This window comes from Macrotis lagotis, chromosome 5, assembly GCF_037893015.1.
Source record: "Macrotis lagotis isolate mMagLag1 chromosome 5, bilby.v1.9.chrom.fasta, whole genome shotgun sequence".
Taxonomy (NCBI): domain Eukaryota; kingdom Metazoa; phylum Chordata; class Mammalia; order Peramelemorphia; family Peramelidae; genus Macrotis; species Macrotis lagotis.
Window position 1 is genome coordinate 130216017 of NC_133662.1, and position 19237 is coordinate 130235253.

The 19237-nt window shown below is 32.1% G+C and overlaps 1 protein-coding gene and 1 non-coding gene across 2 annotated transcripts in view; both read left to right on the plus strand.

Annotated features, from left to right (window-relative positions):
- The window catches only part of NKAIN2 (sodium/potassium transporting ATPase interacting 2), a 1359833-nt gene that overhangs the window by 98966 nt on the left and 1241630 nt on the right, over positions 1-19237 (plus strand). The gene's annotated exons all lie outside the window — the stretch shown is intronic.
- LOC141490394 (U6 spliceosomal RNA) lies at positions 11766-11868 on the plus strand. The gene has a single exon (XR_012469220.1). It is a non-coding gene; the product is annotated as a U6 spliceosomal RNA (small nuclear RNA).

A 19237-nucleotide genomic window follows, 5' to 3' on the forward strand; every position in this document is an offset into this window, starting at 1 on the left:
TAAAATTATAAAATAATTTAAAAATGGAGAATAATTATGAGGAGATTATAGGATTACAATGAAAATTATGATTTTGTATATAAAGTAATTTCTTCCATAAGGCATTGTTCTTATCCAAATTACTTCTAATTATGAACTTATGAATAGGAAAAAGGGACAAAAGGTCAAGATTTTTGAGGCAATAACAGAAATTTTTAGAAGCAAAAACTCTTAGTTGATAGTTTGGAAATTTAAACTCTATGAGGAATTGAAAAAAAAGAATAAATAATAGACTAGGAATGATAAATAAAATTTCAGAATTGATGAGAAAAGAAGAGAATTAATCAAACAATGCAAACAGAATCTTAGGAAAAGTTTAGAAAAAAGAAAACCATACAATTTAAGACATTTTATGGAGGAGGAGAGAAGGACAATTTTCAGTGAAAAGAAAGATTGAAAAAGGAGAAAAGGGAAAAAAGATAACTAAATAAATAAATGCAAGAGGATGAAGAAAAGATTCTAAGTCAAGGAAAAGTTCACTGGTCAAACAAATCCAATGGTTATAAAGGAGATAGGACTATTAGATCAAGTAGAGATGGCAATATTGGGATGAAAAGAAAAAAAAACAGAGCAGTTAAAGAATAAAAAAGTATTTCTTTAGTTATGAATGTATGAGTTTAAAATTTTATATACCAATTTTCTAGTAGCATTATAGAAATTTATATAAGAAATCTGGCATAGAGGCCACTGTTTGGTCTAGAAAAGTCTCTTGTTTTATCTTAATGTCTTTCAATGTATTTCTCTATTTTTTTCCTGACTTTCCCTTTTTTATAAATACATATATTGCAAGGGAAGATTTCTTTCAGAATTACTGTATAAATGAAATTTGCACAAGGCAGCTGTTTATAAGGGGTCAGAATAAATATGATATACAAGAACACTCTTAATCGCTGTTCACCCCAGGTGTTCACATGGACTATTTGTGCCTGACCTGTGATAAAATATTCTGAGTTCATATTGGTTTGATCAGTCACAATTGTTACTTGTCTAATATAGTGATGCCATTTTGGTCTTCCAATTATGAAGGACAAGAAATGACCAACCATTTAAATATGCATGAAGAGAGAGAAAAGAATAAAATTCTCTAAATAATTAGTATTTTACCCTTTTACTTGATATTCAATTTGTGTAAATGATTTTGTCAATACCACTGGTTAATAGAATAGTTTTCTAGAATCCAGTTCAGTAATTGCGAATGATCAGTTAGTTGTTGGGATCCTTTCCATATAATTCCAAGATGACAAAGTTTTAGTCTTGATGATAATTCCTTATTTTTATTTTTTTTATTTTTCTCTGATACATGTAAAAATTCTTACATCGATTTTTAAAATGCTGTATTCTGATTCTCTCCCTTCTTCCCACCCCATTCCCCATTTCCAAAATAGACATGTTGTAAAAGGAAACTTAGACCTCCCCCCCCAAAAAGAAACTTCAAGAAAAATAAAGTTAAAAAAAGTATTCTTCAATCTATATTCAGACACCATCAGCTCTACCTTTGGGGAAGGATAATATTTTTTTGATTATAAGTCTTTCCAAGTTGTTTCGTGTCACATCATTGCTAGGAAAAGCTAAGTCATTCACAGCTGATCATCCTACAGTATTGCTGTTACTTTGAAAAATAGTGCATTTCCCAACGCATTTTGCTCATATAAGTCTTTCCAGGTTTTCCTGAGAGCATCCTGCTCATCATTTCTTTTAGCACAATAACATTTCATCATAATCACATACCACAATTTATTCAGCCTTTCTCCAAATGATAGGTATCCCCTCAATTTCTATTTCTTTTCCACCTAATTATAGACCTGGTGGTAGTATTGCTACGTTAGGTCTGGTTTCATTGCCCTTGGGCACAATTCCGCAATTGTTCTACATTTCACAACTTCTCTAACTTTTGCATTAATTTCTCATTTTCCCTACATCCCTTCCAACATTTATCATTTTCTTTCTGTCCTGTTAGTCAATCCAATAGGTATAAGATAATACCTCGGACTTATTCTTACTTATATTTTTATCAATAGTGCATTAAGACATTGTAAAAATATAGCATTGATAACTTTCCCAAAATTGTTCATAAGTTTTGATCATTTATCAATTGATGAATGACTTATTTTTTCCAAATTTGATTAAGTTTTCTATGTTTGAGAAATGAAGTCTTTATCAGAGAAACTTTTTTTCAGGATTTTTCCCACCATTACTATTGCTAAGTGTATTTCCTTCTATCCTATTCCCCCACCTCCATTTATTCTATTCTCTCTTTCCTTTCATCCTGTCCCTCCTCAAAATAGATTTGCATCTAAATACCCCTTCCCAAAATCTTCCTTCCCTTCTTTCTCCTATCCCCTTTCCCTCTTACTGTATGCTAGGGATAACATTAAATTTCTATGTAAAATTGAGTGTATATGTTATTCTCTCTCTGAACCAATTTCAATGAAATTGACCCACTCACTCTTCTCTTCCCCCCTCCCATTCCAATGCGAAAGCTTTTATGTGAAATAACCCTTTCTACCTCTCCCTTTCTCCTTCTTCTACTACATTCCTCTCTCTCCCCTTAACTCCATCTTTTTAATATAGTATCCTTTCATATTCAACTATCACCTATGCCTTGTCAGTATATATTTCTTCCAATTGTCCCAAAAAATGAGAAAGTTTATATGAATTAATCAGGATCATCTTCCTATCTAGGGATATAAGCAATTAAAGATCATTATGTTCTTTATTATTTGCCTTGCATGTTTAGCTTTTTGTGTTTCATGTGAGTCTCATATTTGAAGATCAAATTTTCTTTTCAGCTCTGGTCTTTTCTTTTGGAAAGTTTGAAAGTCCTCTATTTCACTGAATGTCCATCTTTTCTCCTGAAAGAGTATCCTCAATTTTGCTGGATAGTTGATTCTTGGTTGTAATCCCAGCTCTTTTGTCTTGTGCAACATCATATTCCAAGCCCTGCAATCCATTAAAGTAGAAACTGCTACATTTGGTATTATCCTGGCTGTGGCTCCATGATATTTGATTTGTTTATTTCTGATTGCTTATAATATTTTCTCCTTGAAATGGAAATTCGTCTATCATATTCCTGGCAGTTTTCATTTTGGAATGTCTTTCAGGAGGTTTTCTTTCAATTTAAAATACTTCCTTGTTGAAAATAAAACATGACTTATGACAAAGTACATATTCTAGGAATGTTGGGAACAAAAATCATTGACTCCCCCTCATAACCTAATGGCTCAACTATATTATTTTCATCTTTAATAGAGAGTTGGGCTTATTAAAAGAAATCCAGAAAAAAAGAGAAGTCCAATTATTTTCAGTAATAGTAACCACATTAATATTATCAGAATTCTAAGCATCTAAGTGATCTTCAGAAAGGATATTGTTGACAAAATTAGAGGAAATCCAAAGACTTCATATGTTTAAACATTTGTCTATGCAGGGGAGATATCAACCTTATAATTGAGAATCAAAGAAACCACTATTATCTTTGGAAGTAGAACTAAAGTCAAGGAGAAAAATTTCCCATCTTCTTGCTCATGTGGTTGATTTTTTCTTTTTCAAAAAAGATGGGGAAACCTGATAGATACTAAAAATTTCCTGAGATTTGTAGGTCATGGTGGTTCTAAGATAGCATGTTATAAATATTATTAACAAATTAGTCAGAGGAGACTTTCATGTAGCTCATCTAGAAATTATGAACATTATGCCAAAGATAAAGAAAGAAATGGTATTAGATGGTTAGATAAGATAAAAAAGTGAAAATAAAATAGCATTTCTTTCTAGTCCTCAAAATAGAATAACCAAAATTTTCATGTCTTATGCTTGAGTTTCAGTCTTAATAAGTATAAGTTAAATAATTTAAAATATAGTGAGACAGAAAATACCATTCAAATATTAGAGGATTTCCCCTTAATGCTAAAACAACAGAATTTAACCAAATTTGTTGGAGGCTAACATAATATACAACAGTTAGTGCTTTTTTTTGAAGTTGAAAACTAAATTAATTAAAATTTTAGACCAATTAACCTTGGTAAATTATTTTAGATTTTTTTGGCATTTTTAGTCTATTCTGTCTTTGCTTGACTGTGTTCCAACAATGCTGTCACCTTCCATCCCCCAAGTATTTGATCACTTACTATAAAGTTAAAAATATTACCCTTGAAGAAAGATCATAAATAAAATTATCACATCTCTTTTAGAGAAAAGAAAAATGAAATGGTCTTAAGGAAGTTCTAAATTATCTGCATGAGTTAATACTCCTCCTTTCATTATAAACAATGCATGACTATTGAAAAATAAATAAAATTTCTATTTTATCATTTATGAAATAGACTCATCACAAATTTTGATATTCATGTCCTGATGTTTTATACTTTTTCTTAGAAATGAATATTGTAAAAGTTTGCAAAAAACCATTTAACATTTAATAAAAAGCTATAATTCTCTGCTAGGGAAAGTTTAGTTTAGTTTGTTTAGTTTTGTTTTTTAAATGAGCCCATTCTAAAAGAGACTTCCATATAAAAGACATTTATAATTCCATTTATCCCTGGTATACACCTGTCTCTTCTGCTTTTAGTTTTTATTGAACTGTACTGGGGCTGGGGAGGGGAAAAGACAAATCTTACCACTAAATTTTTTAATCTATTTTTTTTAAATAGTAAGTAAGAAGCATTATTAGAAAAATAAGGGTGATTTAAAATTTTTTTGAACTAAGAATTTTTCATTTTGTAACTTTTTAAAACATCTCCAAAGTGAAATTCTATTATCAGTCATGAAACAGAAATACTTTTTGTTTAAATATCACTTTGTAATTCTTTCCCTTCAGAGCAATATCTAAATTTTAGCCATACTTATGTAATTATGAGCCTAGAATGAAATCTTCTTGATTGATTGATTGCCGTTTATTTTATTTATGTTTTAGTTTTTGAACCCCAGTACTTAAAATTATGACTTGAATGCAGTTGGTATTTAATAAATGTTGAACTAAAATTAATATAAGCGTAAAGAAGAAATGTCTCAACAGTTAATGCCACAATAATACAATATCAGTACTAGACTCCTTGAAAATATACTTTCTGCATTAAAAAAATGATAAGTAACATGCTACACTTGAAGACTGTTTTAATTTCACCCTAGATTCTCCTGTGTCAAGTCATACAACTTCTCACAGACTCAGATTTTGTATTGCTAAAAAGAGGACAATACTAATCCCTTACTCATAGGCTGTTGTGTGGACCAAATGAGATTTATATGGTTGTACTCTCTTTCTCTTTATAAATACACACACATACATATATATATATATATATATGTACATATAATATATATTATATACATATAAACATATATAAAATTCTGAACTTAACATCAAATAAAATTAGCCCTTCCATATTCAAAGTAAAATAACCATATTTGAAACTGTGAATCTCTATTATATTCGGTCTACCTTTCTATTTAATTAAATAACTAATCCAACTTGTAGTTTTTTCACAACTATCCTGCTTGTCTGTAATTCCTTCTGTTCTCTTTTGGGCAATTTATTTTTACAAAATGGTTAATCTTCTCAACTATTTATTCTTATTCTCTCTCTCTCTCTCTCTCTCTCTCTCTCTCTCACACACACACACACACACACACGCACATGCACACTTATACACATATGAATGCATATAAACATAAATTTGCATAAGATTTTGGGGACTTTATATACAACATTCACACAATCACACACTCTTTAAACTCTTTAAAATATTAAATGAAACTATTAAAACTTAAAGCTGCACCAAAACTTTTGAAACTGTATACATATATATATATATGTGTGTGTGTGTGTGTGTGTGTGTGTGTATGTATATATGTAATGTATATGCAAACATACATACACATTTATAGGTATGTTTATATATATTTATACATACACATTGTTAAATGTCATCATAATACAATATCAATACTGGTATCCTTACAAATTTAATTTCAGCATTTTAAATGATCAAAAGTGAAATGCTACACTTGAATTTAAAAAGATTAGAGTTTTAATTCCATTTTTATTCCAAATATATCTGTGCCTATATGTGCATAAGATACAAATGTTATATAAATAATTTGGTTTTAATTTTTTTTCTTTAAGGCAATGGGGTTAAGTGAGTTGCCCAAGGTCACATAGCTAGGGAATTATTAAGTGTCTGGGACCAGATTTAAACTCCTGTCCTCTTGACCCCAGGGCTAGTGCTCTATCTACTGTGCTACCTAGCTGGCCCATATATAAATAATTCTAATTTATTTTTCTTACTGTGTTACCCTGGGTAAATCACAAAAATTTTCACAGCCTCTGTATCTCCATCTATAAAAAGGGAATCATACTGCATATGCATGTATATATTCACATATCTATATGTGTATGTATGTAGGTATGTATATATAGTATCCAAAATCTTAGTGAAGCTTTAACCTTAATATCCTAAAATTTCAGTAAGATTTTTCGAGCACCCCATACATAAAATATTTTACAAACTTCAGGGAATTATATATATATATATATATATATATATATATATATATATATATGCATATTATAAAATTATTAGTAATAAGAATACTCATAATTTTATTACTATTATTATATCTGTTGGATCACTTCTTTTGGTTCTCTGCTTCTTTTTCCAATGCTAAAAGAGAGAATCATTTTAATCATAAATGGATCTTTGAGGTAAATATAAAATTTTTATTTATATGTGATAAATAATGAGCATTGTGTTACAAGAAAGACAGACTTAACTCACTTTCTGAGAGAGAGCAGAGATGAATTTGGACTGTAGGAGTTATGATTTTCAGATAGTATTAATGTGAGACTTTATTGTGCCAGTTGATTCAACATTGTATTGAAGGATTAAATTTTTTTGGGGGGGGGGTGAAGTGTTAATTTTTTGTTTACTCATCAAGGAGAAGTGGCTCTGATAGAACTGGAGTAATTAAAAAAATCTAATTGTTTATAAGAGAAGGGTCTTTCTTTTCTATTTGCAGCTTTATTGCCTTGCACATAGTTAAGGTTTTAATAAATGCTAATGTAATAGGAAAGAAAGAAAAAAGAGAGAGAGAAAGAGAAAGAAAGAAAGAAAGAAAGAGAGAAAGAGAAAGAAAGAAAGAAAGAAAGAATGAGAAAGAAAGAAAGAAAGAAAGAGAAAGAAAAAAGAAAGAAAGAAAGAAAGAAGAAAGGAAGGAAGGAAGAAAGAAAGAAAGAAAGAAAGAAAGAAAGAAAGAAGAAAGAGAGAGCGAAAGAAAGAAAAAGAAAGAAAGAAAGAAAGAAAGAAAGAAAGAAAGAAAGAAAGAAAGAAAGAAAGAAAGAAAGAAAGAAAGATGAAAATATATTCTAGTGGGTTGGGGTTGGGGAGGGAATAAGCTATATGCCTTGAGGTCATATCTACAAAATGAAAGAATTTCCTAACTACTATCTTATTTTCCTAAATATCTTTCCTTCCATCTATCACTTTTCTCCATGTAGAAAACACCAGTTGTCCCCTTTGGTCACAAGATTGAGAATAAATAAGTCTCAAAGGTAGCCCAGAAGAATTCTGCTTAGGAGAGCTTCTCTTCACTCCACTGGAAATCAGCAGCTGTGATAATGGAACATGGTCCTGTACATGTGACTTAGACATTGGGATATCTCCCTTTGAATATAGACCCTCACCGTGGACAAATTGGACTAGTAGAATTTTTTGAAGCTGCCTGTGAAGATGAGCAAAAATCCATAAGAATTACAGGATATATGCTTATCCATGGAAGTTACTTGAAACACAGAGTATTATGTCTGAACCCTGGAGTCTGTAATGATTTCTTGTTGTTTACAATGAAAATCAAATAAAGTTGAAAATAAATCCTTGTTCAGACTTGGATTATATTGAAAATTGAACATTTCCTTTTGCGTTTTCTAGTGTTTTCCAGATTTAGATTAGAGCAGGAGTTTAGAATTGGAAGGTACCTTTATCTCTATTTTAGAGTTGAAAAAATGAGGCCTTAGGAAAAAAGTGTCAAAAGTAGAATTTGAACCTTGATCCTTTAATTTCACATGCATCACTTCTTCCACTGTCCTACAGCCAGGACACAGAGAATGTGCCAAGGTAAAGGAATTGAGATTTCCATTATTTAGTTGTGAGTGAAATTTGACTGATTCCTAGAACCCATTGAGGGTATATTTCCTGAGCCATGTTCTTTCATCATTTATAGATTTTAAAATTTTATTCAGTATATATACATTTATATATATTAGTTCAAATCACTGAATGTCCTTTTTTTTACAAATTTTAAGAGTAGAACAGTTGCATTCATTTCTAATATTTAAAGGGAAAAGTGGGAATGACAAAGAACTCATATGGACTAATTCTTTAATTAAATAAATGTCCACTAATTCTCACTACTGTGGTGAATACTAAGTAAAACAAGTTGTACCATGTATTAATAACTACCAACTAGGAAACTATTGAACAAAACTGAACCTAGTGTCTAGCAGAAAATCTAGAGGAGGCTTGCCAACAATTCTGATAGATATCAAGCCAAAGTCAGAAATAAATGAATCTATGTGAATTGAACTTTTTCTTTTTCTAATAATTAATAAATCTCCCTTTTCATTTTGTGCTAATCATATATATGTATATATATATATATACACACATATATATATATGAAAGGATTAAAAAAATAGAGCTACTTTTTTTTCCTTCCTTTAAGACATTGAGAGATATGATGAGATATGATGATTCAATGGATACACAGATATTCTTGTTCTCAAGAAGACTTGGGTGTCTGATCTGCATATTGTCTTTGTGACCTCAGACTCATTGGAAGATAAACTTCTTATCTTAATCAGTGAAGGGAATTTCCACCCTGAAAAATCCTTTGAAGTAATGAAATAATAGGTCCAAATTCTCTCCCCCATTTTCAACAACAAAAAAAAATCTTATGTTCTCTGTAGAAATAGATAGTTAGTGACTTTGGTTGAATGATGATTAAAATCTTTAAGTAAAAGCTCTGAGAGATTTAATCAATAAATCAGGAAACTTTCATTAAATGTCTGTCTCATTTATGCCCAGCACTATCTTTTCATTGGGGATACAAAAGCAAAATAAGAAACTTCAAAATATTAACACATTTACATATGGATGATTCACACATGTATGGTATATTACATGTACAAATATGTATATATGTGTACATAAATATGGGTACATTCATAGAGAGAGATGGAAGTAATTTAATTTGTGAGGCAAAGGCATTAAAAGCTGAATCAGGCAATACTTGAGCTTATTTACTATTCATTATTGTAATGAGTATTAGAAATATGTTAGAGGAAATTAGGCATTCTGTGATGCAAAAATAAATTCTAGATATGAGAATAGCTAGTAGAAATACACAAAGATAAGAGATTGGATATTAAGGGTGGAGAATAGTAGGAAGACCAGTTTGAACTGAATAGTACACAATGGAGCTAAATGTATAATAAGACAGGAAAAATAGATTGTTACCAGGTTAAGTGATTTAAATGTCAACAAATGGGTCTATATTTTTATTATGGAAGTAGTGGGGAGCCACTGGAGTATATTGAGTAGTGGAGTGACACAGTCAGACTGAAAATCATTTGGTCAACCATTGTGGAGGGTAGATTGGAAAGGGAAAAGATTTGAAGCAGGGATACATCATGAAATCATCTTGTTGCCAAATGAAAAAAAAAAAACTAGAATAGTATGCTCTGTATCTTTGAACAGAGATAAGGGCAAAATTGTGAACGAAGTTTTTGAGGTGGCAACAATAAGACTTGACAACCAATTGACTGAGGGACAGTAAGGAGTAAGTCACCCATAATGATGAAGACAAGTATAGAAGTATGGTCTTGCTTACCTAGAGTAGAAAAGAGCCTAGGTAGATGGTGAATCTTGAAAAGAATTAGCTTGATTTTGAATGAAAAGAAAATAATGTCTTCTCTACATATGAATAAGAGGGTGTAAAAGATATTTAACCATTCTAAAAGAGGCCCTTTATTGATTAGTTCTCTTTTATTGTTTTAAGAACTATAAGAAGAAAAGGAAGAATTTGGTCCTAAAAATGATTTCAAAAGACAGTAAAGAAAGAAGGGTCTTGGCTCTTGGCTTGCCTAACAGCTGCATCTATTTTGGCTTAAAGCTAGTCCTTCTGTAACTGGTGAGATATTTGCTAATGCTTCAACATTTGACAAAGAAAATACTTACCTTTAAAAAGTATGCTTTTAGTTGCCTTCTGTGCTGAGAAACTTAGTAGCAGTGTTCCATTAAGATGACCAATGCATGATCTTTAATAAACCTCAAATGACCCACCATCAGTAGGAAAAAACATACAAGACAAGTGGTAAGTTTGAAGTTGGAAAAATATAATTCTGCTTTTAGTCTGTGATCATTAGCTATTTAGGGTTTCTGGTGGAGGAGGGGGTCATGCATTTTAATGTTGCAGTCTAAGGAGAATCAGTAATGAGAGAACCCTCCCTCCTTTTCTCTTTTGAGACTGAATGGATTTTAAGGCTAAATTATCACCTGCTGCTCTTGGTCTAGTTTCCACACAGAAGGACTAAGTATAAAATAATACTCTCCCTGCTCTTAAGCCTGGTCTGTACATATTTCCTAGTTCATATTCTGTAGGGGCACTTGTTAAATTAATCAGAATGGGATTCAGATGCCATTTCTTAAGCAATAAATAATATGAAACTGCCCAATTGTATGGTTGAAGTTTTTCCCCATTGCTGGGAAGGTCCCCCCCCCCCCGTTTTTGGTTTGCTCACATACAAATTCACTCCCCCATATTCCTTCAAATTGACTCCTCATCACTACTAATGGCAGTTACTTACCAGAACTGGCCATTTGCTGCAAAGTGTATTGAGAAAAGTCAATACTGTGATGCTTGACACTGGTGGTGGTAAAAATCAAACCACCAACTTTCAGAAACTCATTCTTTTGTAATCAAGGAAATAACTGCTAGGACTAGCTAATTTATAAAAGCATTTTCTTCTCATTCTCCTTTCAAAGCATGAAGAAATTCAGTATTTTGCTTTAAAATGTGATAATCTCAGGGTAATTTTTGATTATGATTATTCATAAGTTCTGGGGTTTTGTTTTTGAATCACTGGTTTTAAAGGCTCTTACAGTGTCTTACAGGAATTCTTATTTCTATGACCTATCTAGATTACCTTTTAGTCTAGACTAATGATTTCATTAACTCTTTCACTGCTGGAATTTTTTTTTCCTTTCAGCCTAGTCTGAATATTTTCTGCCAAATTTGATCCAAAATACAAATTTCATATGAGATCAATTATGGGTGCAATTTATGTCCATTTCTTCCTAACTACCCTATAAATGAACCTAAAACAATGAAATAGCAAATAAAACTTACTGGAAATGTATTTTTTTCAATATAACATACACCAAAAGATTTAATTTAGTTCTGATTTCACCAATAGCAGATTGATAACTATTCTTCAACTTTTAATCTTAGAAAAGTACTGGAGGCACCAAGTTATAAAGGACCTGCCCAAAGTCACATAATTTCTATCATGAAGCAAAATTTGATACCAAACAGCCAATCAACAAAAATTTATTAAGCACTTACTATGCAGCGTTCACTGTGGTAAGAATTAGGTATAAAAAAGCAAAAAATAGGGTTTCTGTCTTCTATACTGCCTCTTCTATATAAATATAATTATTAATCATTAAAAATGGAATGTGATCACTTAGCACAGATATTAAAATTAGAACAATACAGAGAAGATTAGCATGACCCCAGCACAAGGATGACATGCAAATTCATGAAGGGTTCCATATTAAAAAAAAGAAAGGAAAAAAAAAACAAAAATCAGGAGTGAAAAGGGTTATCCTATATATTTGAAGGACACTGATTCTCTGGCAGGTATTTGATAAATATCTAATGACAGACTAATTATGTGAGCCTCCATCTCCTCCTTCCACTGACCTTGTAATTGACTTCGAAGGAAGTAAATTGTATCTGTAAGAACACAGGTATAAAATGCAGGTAGTTATTTGAATTCTTTCCTTATTTTTTATCATGCTTGTAGAATTATTTGCCCTGCTTAAATGCCTTCTCTTCATTATTTCCTATTTGGCATCCAGTATAGAATTTTATCAGCTTTGTCCCATGATAACATTTGATTACTTCTTGATTTTAGTATCTATTTAATAAAGACATTTCCTTCACAATTACAGAAATAGCACATGCCAATTTACTCCCATTACCTTAAAAACCTTTTTTTTAATAATTTCATTAAAGGATTTCTAAACAAAGATAGTTGGCCTCTTTATAGACTCAGATAGATTATGTAAGAAATGAATTTTGGAGATCATTGAGCCCAGACTAATAATTTTATAGATAAGAGATTAGGTCTAGAGAGGTCAATTTGCTCAAGGTCATTCAGGTAATACAGCAACAGAAGAAGAATTAGAACCCAATTTGGGTTTTTCTAGGCACCCTGTTCTTTCCACTGTCTCTGCCCTGATAGCTAACATTTTACCTCACATGTTCTAATTCTAACCTGCTAAGCATTCATTAGTATGTATTCCTTTCATCAGAGATGGCAGTAATTATGGTGCTCTCCTAAATATTAATAAGTTGATTGCAGCATAGATTAAAAGAGACAGATATGGATCAGTAGATTATAGATAATCTATAATGTACCTATCAAATCTAAAAAAATGTGATTCTTTGAGAGTGTACTAAAACTGGAGGCTACTCTTTAAAAAGATTTTTTTAATATTAGTTGAAGACACTTTAAGGGAATATAGATTACTTTCAGAGACTGACTTTCTGTAAGCTCTTAACAGTACCAGTTCAGTCTAGTGTAAACCACCTTTTTGCACATGGTTCCTGAAGTTGCCTAGCCCTCTGCTGTGGCTAGAAGATTCAGAACTGACAATTGAGTATTGTAGAAGTGCCTGGATTATTCAAACTGTGGTGTCCTGGGAATGATGGGAGAGAATGTCATTCATGGAGTCTTGATGATACTTTCTCATGATACTTGATGATATTGTAGAGAAAACTAAAGCCTCACCTGTAACATGTAGACAAACTAGAATATGGACCCAAGACTTTTGTCTTTAAACCTAGTTGACTTCTAATTAACAAAGCTCTTAATTTAAACCAAACTCTAAGCAAATTTCTATGTGTAAACCTACTATATTTGTTTGTAACACTTTTTTAATAATGAAAGAATGTTGTTATGGCATTCAGAATAAGCTGATTGATTTTCTAATTTATTATTATATTCTCCATGATTTTGTTGTTTTTTAATCATCCAGTTTATAATGTTCCAGAAAAATTCATTGTATGCTATAGAATTCAAAAACATCCATAACAGTGGGTACACAGAGAAGAACAATGAAAAATATGGTTCAGCATTAAGAATTTTAGAAAACCAAGGACTTATAAACCCCCATAAACCTCATGCCTCTAATATTTTCTTTAAAAAAAAGTTTTAGAAGGTGCTAAAAATTGCGAGACCTGAGTTTCTTTGTGAATAAAATGATTTTTAACAGAAGGAAACAACTTGTTACTGACATGAGAATCATTGGGGAGACAAGATAATGTAGTTTCATGAAAAGAACTCTGGTCTTGTTTATGAGTTAGCAATCAATCAATAAGCATTTCTTAAGTATGATACTTAATACTGCTGGTTGTTGCTAAGGATTCATGGAAAAAAGAATGAATAATAAGAATTCTCCATAAGGCATGTATATTCTGATATGGAAGACAAAAAGAATATATACAAAAATATAAAGTTAATAGTTATGTTTGCAAAGTAGTTTAGAAGGGAGGGCATTTGCACTTGGGAGAAATCAGAAACTATAGTATTTAAACTGCATCCTAAAGGAAACGAAATATAGAATTTATACTGCATCTCTAAGTTTTTAAGTAAGGAGGAAATACATTCCAGGCATTGGGGTGACCACTGCAAAGGTATAGAAACGGGATATGGAGTTTCATTTGTGAAGAACAAAGAGAAGACCAATTTGCTTAGATGACTGAGTATGGGAGGTAGCAGGGATTAACACAGAATGATCCTGCAAAGCTCATTTGAATCTAAGGTCTGAGTATAGATTGCAAAGAGGTGAGGAGTGAGAGAAGAACCAGTAGAGTCAGAGAATATCGATAGTATACAAGTCTTCCAAAGTATAAAAGGAGACACAGAAATGTGAAAAGCTAAAATTACATAGAAGCTGCCTCAACCAGCAAACTTCACATCTCTTTGCTAAAAGGGAAGAAAGCAGCCAACTATCATCAGTTCAGAATAGAAACAGATTTTTGATTCCCAATGAAGGATAATGATGGGAAGCATTATGTCATATCATCTCACAAATGAGTAAAGATTGCAAAAGGAAAATCTGAATAAAGTTTAATACAAGATCAAATGAGGCTGGATAATGCCAGAAGAAATAATAAATGAAAATAAAGAGTTAGAACTAGAAATAATAGTTAGAAAATAGAATTTTCTAACATTTCTTTATTGAACTGTTTTGATAAGAAATCAGTGATAAGAGAACTAAAATATTTGAACTCTTAACACTTCAATACCTGATGTGAAATATAGGGAAGTGGAAATGGCAATTAGGGAAATTAAGTTGAGAAAAGGTGATAGACCAGAGAAAATGTTTACATAAGAAATCATGCTGGGAAGTTTGATAAATCAATTGTTGAGAGTAAAAAAATAGTCTAATGCCTTGAGAGACTAAGTGCCTACTGGCTGCTTATGTTACAGAGGGAATTCCTTTCATTCATATGTCATAATAAATGGCTCATCTCTCAAATTGTGTTGTTCTGAGAATAGAAAATCACAAATGGTTTCTTATGTAAATTTAAGCTAGTGATCAGCTGTTCAGACATGGACATTTTTCATTTCTATGAAATATTTATGAGAAAGAATTACACTTATTTAAGGATATCCTTGATAAAAATATAAGAAATGAAGATATAGGTTGCAATACAATTGTCTGTATGAGATCACATCTTCAGGTTCAAACATTTGGCTGAAAAGAGAATAAATGATTCCAAAGCTTTTATTTCTTGATAACTTAAAAGTGTTTGAGATGTTATTACTTATGCTATTTTCAAGGTTCTCATTCCACAAGGTGTCTCACAACACAGATATATTTGAGATTAAATATTATTACTTGTTAGATTATTTTAAGATTTTTTAATTTCTTTATAAACACAAGTATAATGATAACTACTTAGAGAACCACAGATAAGCTCTTGTTTTGTTTTGTTGGTTTTTTTGGCAAGGCAATGGGGTTAAGTGGCTTGCCCAAGATAACACAGCTAGGTAATTATTAAGTGTCTGAGGTCAAATTTGAACTCAGGTCCTCCTGACTCCAGGGCCAGTGCTCTATCCACTGCACCACCTAGCTGTCTCCAGGTAAGCTCTTTGACTCTCTGAGGTTGACAAACCTGAAAGGTGAATAACTCCATTTGGAAAAAAAGGAATGATACAGCTACTTATAATTATTATTCTTTCTGGGGCTAGAAAAAGAAGTGTCAAAAATATTCCTTTAACATTAGTAATTATTTGACATAGCAATTGAATGACTTGGACATGTTTTTGTGACAGAATGTGTCCTTAGTAGGGTATATAGAGTGTTGAGAACACAGTAGGGATGGCATTGTGCTCAGAGGGAATGTATTTTGATAAAAGGAATGGGTGTTGTGAGAAAAACTACCCTTTGTTTAAAAATTGGGTCCTTGATGCATGGAGATGACATTAAAGAGTCATTTCAAGGAAAAGCAATTATGGGGTCAAGGAACTGGAACTGCCTTTCCTCTTGGGGATTATTTCCCAAAGAGAAGAATATTAATTATGTAAAACTTTAAGTTTACAAAATTTTAAAAGATATATTATATATTTGTTGTCTTTAAGACAATTCTAATAAGGTGGATGCCACTGTTGTTCCCATTTTCCAGATGGTGAAGCAAAGCCTGGGAACTTGTGACTTGCACAGAGTCACAAGTTAATAAATGGTGTTGTAGGATTTAACTTCAGCCTTTCCTAACTCGAGTATATAGCTTTTTAGGGATAGCAAAGTGAATAGAGAACTGACCCTTGAATAAAGAGAACCTTAGTTAAAAAGTGGCACTTCCTAACTGTGTGACTCTGGGCAAGTCACTTAACCTTTGGTGTCTCAAATACTGGACCATCTCTAGTCGTCCTTATTCCTATCTGATCATTGGAACCAGCTGACTCCAGAGGAGAAAGAGAGGCTCACCCAGATCCAATTCACATGCTTGTCACAGCATCATCTCCATGGTGTCATATCCTTCTTCATCATCAGATGGTTCTTTATGAGTCCACCTAACTGCAAAGGATAGGCTCACTCAGGTAAAAATGACCAAATTTACTTTCACCACTTTCTTTTTTTAATTTTAATTTAATTTAATTTTACAAATTCATTCAAAGGTAGTTTTCAACATTCCTCTATTTGAAATTTTATGAGGTCTACATTTTATATCACCTTCACTTTCCCCTCCCCATGAGAGCAATCAATTTAATTAAAAAATTGTGCATGTACAATCGTGTTGGGAAAATATGAGAAAGGAAAAACAAAGAAATAGTTTCACAACTCTGTGATCTTGCTTGCTACCTTCTCTACCATTTATCTTTAAGACTTTGTTGAATACATTTCATTACTGTTGAGGCCTCAAATGCTCACCTGAAGCTCCAAAAATCCTCATCCTTTCTTTCCTTTTTCTTCCTAGAGAATCAGGTTGTATGGTGAAAATAGAACTGTGTAGAGGTTATAGCTCTGACTCTATAATTAAAGTTATGTAACCTTAGGAAAGTCACTTTATCATATCTGAACTTGAGAAACCAAATTTTGTCATCTGTAAAATAGAAATACCACATGTACAAGGATTAAATTAAATATAAATTTTAAGGTGTTGCATTAGCATTATGACTATCACCACTATCACCATCATCAGTTTTATCATTAATCTCAATCAAAATTCCCTCAGTGGTTGAACACTGCTAGGTGTTAGGAAACTTATTTGATTTTCACTGAGCCATGACCTAATTCTTAACCCTTCCATTATTATTTGTACTTTTAAAAAGAGTGTTTTAAGCCCAAATGGGTAACTGATTTGTAAAATTTCAAACAATGTGACTAAGAGAATAATTTCTAGTACTCTAAAGTGGATATTTCTAAATTATTCCCTCAAAAAATTTGAATATAAAAGCAGAAACCATTTTACTCTCTAATCTTTGAATTGCAGTGCCTGGTAAAATGTTTGTTGACTGACTGGCTGAATAAATAAAAGAATAGTCTGGGGTCTTTTAGAGCTTAGAACTCTCTCTGGCTATCCCAGAGTCACCAGATTTTGGGAGATTTTAGAACCTTACAGAAGCTTCTTATAAAACTTACCCCTTATTTTCCTGAAACTATACTTAGAAAAGGATATCTCCACATTACTCTAACTCTTCCAACTTCCACTCTTTAGAACTAATTCCTTTGTTTTCCTCAAGGTTAGACTGTCCTTTGCACATAGCAGGAAACAATTGGGTTTTGTTTCTTTTGGAAAGGCAGCAGGGTTAAGTGATTTGCCCAAGTTCACACAACTAGTAAAAAATCAAGTATTTGAGGTCAAATTTGAACTCAGGTCCTTCTAACTTCAGGGCCAGTGTTCTAGCTATTGCACCACCCAGCTGGAAACCCATAAATCTAGACTTGTTCTTAGTAGTGGCAACAAGGACAATGGCCTGGGACCAAGGTCCTGTCTACCGCTCCCACCTCTGTTTTTAAGTAGGGATTTAGGATTACTTGGATTGTTAACATAGTTGACCTCTTCCTCACATCACTCAGTAAACTCTATTTGAGTATGCTTTCACTTTTAGAACATGATCACAAACTCATAACTTAAAAAATTAGAGAGCAAATCATTTAACTCTATTGCCTTGTAAAACAAAACAAAATAAAAAAATTTAGACATCATTGGCAGTTATTGTCAATCCATATCTTCACATCTCTTCAAATACCTCTAAGACGAGAGTAAAATCTCAGGTTTTATTCCCATCTCAAGAGCAGAAGACAAATGCAATCATGTTAGAAATGCATTGATTAATTACCTTTCTTTTCTTTCTTTCTTCATTTTTCCTGTATAGATGGTAGAACCCTTTGCAATAAAGTTTGTTTCTCCAGCATCTAGAGAGAGAAAGGAACTGATCACATAAAGGAAAATTGATGGGCCATATAGAATGAATAGAAATTGAAATAGAATGAATAGAAAATGAAAGGTTGAAAGTAAACACGCAGTAAGACCTTTAAAATTAGACCTCCAGGTTAATGGATTGTTTGAGGAAATGCTCTATGTACAACTTGACTGAATATTTGTAAAGAATGGAAAACCTTAATCAGAAGTTTCACATAATAGATGTGCAGAGTATAGTTAGGGGTGGGTAACAACATTCTTTTTTTAGTTTTCAATTCATGTTTCCTTTTGAAGTTCTCTCTGACAGAATGGTAATTTTTTTTTCTAAGCATTCAATTTGAATTGGTTCTTTAGTCATTTTCAGTCTGAATGAAAGGAATTAGCAGGTATTATTCTTCAGGGTCCCATCAAGTACACAAGGAAAAAAAGAGGATAGAATATGTACAAAGAAAGAGTGGAGACAGGATTAATGAATGCCAAAGTAATAGGCTATCTTTTATTTGGGTGTGACCATGTATTTAATTTATTTCAATAGAATGTTTTCAAAGAGATTTTTATTGTGTACTACCAGAATTGTTTCATCTCATCTGACCACTGAATGGGAAGCTAAGGAGGGTGGAGGGAGAAGCAATATAATATGTGAAGAGAAATGAGGCAGTTTACAGCAAAACCTGATGTACTGTAACTCGTGTTATAATTTGGATTGCTCAGTGGGGAACTAGCTTGGATCCAATTCTGTGAAGAGGCATTAACTAGCCTATTGCATAGAAAATGCATTATCTTTCTCTCTTAAAGAGCTGTTTCTAGGGTCTGTTGTCTTGTGTGTGGCCATTTTAAAAGATTTCCTATTTGTGCATTTCATATATAATGCTTCACTGTGGAATTTTTTTTAATGTGGTACAAAGCATGAAATCATATTGAGGCAATTCTCAAGTGACTCATGACAGGAATGCAGGACCGATGTCTTACTCTATAAACCACTAGTACC